The sequence below is a fragment of the Triticum dicoccoides genome, chromosome 2A (assembly GCF_002162155.2).
Source record: "Triticum dicoccoides isolate Atlit2015 ecotype Zavitan chromosome 2A, WEW_v2.0, whole genome shotgun sequence".
Classification (NCBI taxonomy): Eukaryota; Viridiplantae; Streptophyta; class Magnoliopsida; order Poales; family Poaceae; genus Triticum; species Triticum dicoccoides.
The window spans coordinates 87,908,342-87,912,558 of record NC_041382.1 but is presented as its reverse complement, the minus strand read 5'-3'; positions in this window follow the sequence as shown (position 1 = coordinate 87,912,558).

Here is a 4,217-nt window from a genome sequence, read left to right as displayed (position 1 = left end):
TGGGTGCAAATGAACCAACCACTGGAGCGATCGTCGGGAGTGGAGTTCAGACTTGGAAACCCAGTGCCGGCTTCACATCGTCTTGTGCTGGGCTTCGGTAAAGCCATGAACGCGTGGCGTCCTCGAGAGTAGCAGCCATTTGGAGCTATTTGTCTCAAAAAAAAAGGCATTTGGCAGGGCAGCGTGACCAAGTCAAACCTGCAGCAAAAACGCCGGACCCAAAGAACAAGATCAAAAGGACACACCATCTTTCATAGCCTATACAAGGAAGTATCACCGGAAAGAGGACGAGGCAGAGTACAATTACAAGTTTTCGTTTCCTATTATGAACTATAGAAATCCATTAAATCAGTAATAAATTAGACAAGAAAACATTTGGTTACAAAAAGAATTATAAGAGTTGGACATTTTTATATTAAAAAACATGTGAAATAATTTCCACACTGAACTCACAATAAACAAATGAATGAGCTAAGAGTAAACAAACAAATTAAAATCAAATTTCTCGTATTTAGCAACCCGAAACTCTTGAATTCTCATTACTTCGGTGTAGGACATGTGGTCTGCTTGAAAATCCAACACTTGAGAGTTTGTCACATGAGCGAGAACGAGAAACATTGCGGGTCGTGGACATAACTCTGCATTGACGTTGTTTTCGCGCACCGGAGGATACCCTGCCAATGCCAGCATCGAAGAATCCCTCTCTGCATTGACATGTCGCTAATATCGGGTAGCTACCCACACCAAAACATTCTTACTTGGTTGAGGTTGATGTTTTTGTTGGTGTTAGTGCGGACATACATCTCAAGAAAAGTCGTCACTCATGCGTAAAGAAAAAGATTGTAATGTTACTAATCAAATTCGAGTCGGCACAAACTTGAATTAATGTAGTTTTATACTTAACTTTTATAATTCAATATAACTTATTTTTATCATTGTGTGGTATTAACGAATATAGTTTACTTAGTTGATGTAGTTGCGCATATTAAACTCTTAATTAATATTATATATAGTGTTATTTTTTATACAAATGTAATAATATCAATTGCAAAGCCATTTGCGTTTTGCTCAATTTAAACCGATTTCGAAAAACAAAAAATATACACAATTTATTTTTGGCAATGCACATTTTTTAACTATAGTGTGAATTGCGTGTTTGGTGGTGTGTGTGTTAATATTTCTAAAATTTAAATATCATGGTAGAGATATTTTAAACATATGGTTAAACTCTCTTTATTGTAGTTCACATATATGTAGGTACCATATTTTATCGAAGCTTCCAGACCGGTAGAGTTGGTTTTTGTGGCGTTGTTTTTGTGGTCTATTGAAATCCAAACCTTAAGGACTCTGTCATATGAGGGGGAACCTTAAAAAATCTTCTCGCATGGGCAAGGGCATCGCCCCGACCATGGCTGAGAGGATCCATTGTTACTGTCGTGAAAACTAAGACCTAGGATCGACATGACACAAACCCCACATCCTGATCGACACCAGCTAGAGGCAAGGCCCTCATGTTAAAGGAGAAGGTGTTGGGGAACGTAGCGATAATTCAAAATTTTCCTATGTGTCACCAAGATCAATCTAGGAGATACTAGCAACGAGAGAGAGGGAGTGCATCTTCATACCCTTGAAGAGCGCTAAGCGGAAGCGTTACAAGAACGCGGTTGATGGAGTCGTACTCGCGGCGATTCAAATCGCGGAAGATCCGATCTAGCGCCGAACGGACGGCGCCTCCGCGTTCAACACACGTACAGCACGGAGACGTCTCCCGCGCCTTGATCCAGCAAGGAGGAGGGAGAGGTTGAGGAAGAGAGTCCAACAACAGCACGACGGCGTGGTGGTGATGGAGTGGCAGTTCTCCGGCAGGGCTTCGCCAAGCTCACGCGGAGGAGGAGAGGTATTGGAGGGGAGGGGCTGCGTCAGGTGCAAGGGTGTGGCCGCCCTCCCACCCCTCCACTATTTATAGGTGGGGAGAGAGGCGGCCGGCCCCCCTAGATCCATCTAGGGTTGGGGGCGGCGGCCAAGGGGGGGAGGAGTGCCTCCCAAGTCAAGTGGAGGTCCTCCCCCTTAGGGTTTCCCCTCTCCCATGCGCATGGGCCTTGGGGGGGCTGGTGCCCCTGGCCCATTAAGGCTAGGGAGCCCCCCTACAGCCCATGCTGCTGTATTGGACGTGGTGGAACATTTCCGGACCTCCGGACCCCTCCGGAATCCTCTGAAACCTTCCGGAAGCTTCCCGGTACAATACCGGAAAAAACCAAACTTTTCCTGGAACCCAAACAACAAGTTTCCATATATAAATCTTTACCTCCGGACCATTCCGGAACTCCTCGTGATGTCCGGGATCTCATCCGGGACTCCGAACAACATTCGGTAATCACATACAAGTCTTCCTAATAACCCTAGCGTCATCGAACCTTAAGTGTGTAGACCCTACGGGTTCGGGAACCATGCAGACATGACCGAGACAACTCTCCGGCCAATAAGCAACAGCGGGATCTGGATACCCATGTTGGCTCCCACATGTTCCACGATGATTGAGGGAGTCCTGGATTAGGGGGTCTCCAGACAGCCGGACTATCTCCATTGGCCGGACTGTTAGACTATGAAGATACAAGATTGAAGACTTCGTCTCGTGTCCGGATGGGACTCTACTTGGCATGGAAGCCAAGCTAGGCAGTACGGATATGGATATCTCCTCCTTTTTAACCGACCTTGTGTAACCCTAACCCTCTCCGGTGTCTATATAAATTGAAGGGTTTTAGTCCGTAGGACAACAATCACAGCACACAATCATACCATAGGCTAGCTTCTAGGGTTTAGCCTCTCTGATCTCGTGGTAGATCGACTCTTGTACTACCCATATCATCAATATCAATCGAGCAGGACGTAGGGTTTTACCTCCATCAAGAGGGCCCGAACCTGGGTAAAACATCGTGTCCCCTGCCTCCTATTACCATCCGGCCTAGATGCACAGTTCGGAACCCCCTACCCGATATCCGCCGGTTTTGACACCGACATTGGTGCTTTCATTGAGAGTTCGTCTGTGTCGTCGCCGTTAGGCTTGATGGCTTCTACCATCATCGATAGCGATGCGGTCCAGGGTGAGACTTTTCTCCTCGGACAGATCTTCATATTCGGCGGCTTTGCACTGCGGGCTAATTCGCTTGGCCATCTGGAGCAGATTGAAAGCTACGCCCCTGGTCATCAGGTCAGATTTGGAAGTTTGAACTACACACGGCCGACATCCGCGGGGACTTGATCTTCGACGGATTCAAGCCACAGCCGGGCGCGCTGCACTGTCACGATGGGTATGACCTAGCTCTGCCACCGAACAGTACCCCAGAGGCTGCGCCCGCATCAGCTCCGACCCTTAGCTCGGAGCCAACTGCGCCAGTCGAGGACGGGTGGTTAGACACCGCCTCAGGGGCTGCAGTCTCAACGGTGATCGAGTCAAACACCAGCATAACCCTCTACGCAGCCCGTGACTCCAAGGTGCCAGACTCTTTTTCTGACTCCGAACCGCCCGCGCCCCTGCCAATCGAATTCGATTGGGCGCCGATCATGGAATTCACCGCCGCGGATATCTTTCAGCACTCGCCCTTCGGCGACATCCTGAATTCACTAAAGTCTCTCTCTTTGTCAGGGGAGCCCTGGACGGATTATGGCCAATAGGATTGGGATGCAGACGATGAAGAAATTCGACGCCCACCCACCACCCACTTAATAGCCACTATCGATGACTCAACCGACATGCTCGACTTCGACTCCGAAGACATCGACGGTATGGATGACGATGCGGGAGGCGAAGAGGAACCACCGCCCTCAGGGCACTGGACGTCCACCTCATCATATGACGTATACATGGTGGACACACCAAAAGAAGACGACGACGAGGAACGGAAGGACGCACCGAAGGCTTGTTCCCTCGAGCCGCCCCAAATCCCGCCTTGGCAGAAATAACGATCATACAGAACCAGCGTTGGAGCAGGGCGAACCACTGCCGGACTAGGCAATACGGAGAATCAAACCGAACAAACTAATTCTGTCAAAGATAATAGTCCGGACGACATAACGCCGGACAGGCACCGGGAGCAGCAGAATGCCCGTCAAAGGCTTGTTGCCACCGCGAGGAGTCTGAAAAAGCAGAAGCAAAGGCTCAAGGCTGCGCAAGATACACTCCAAATCAGATGGAGTAAAGTACTCAACACAGTAGAGAA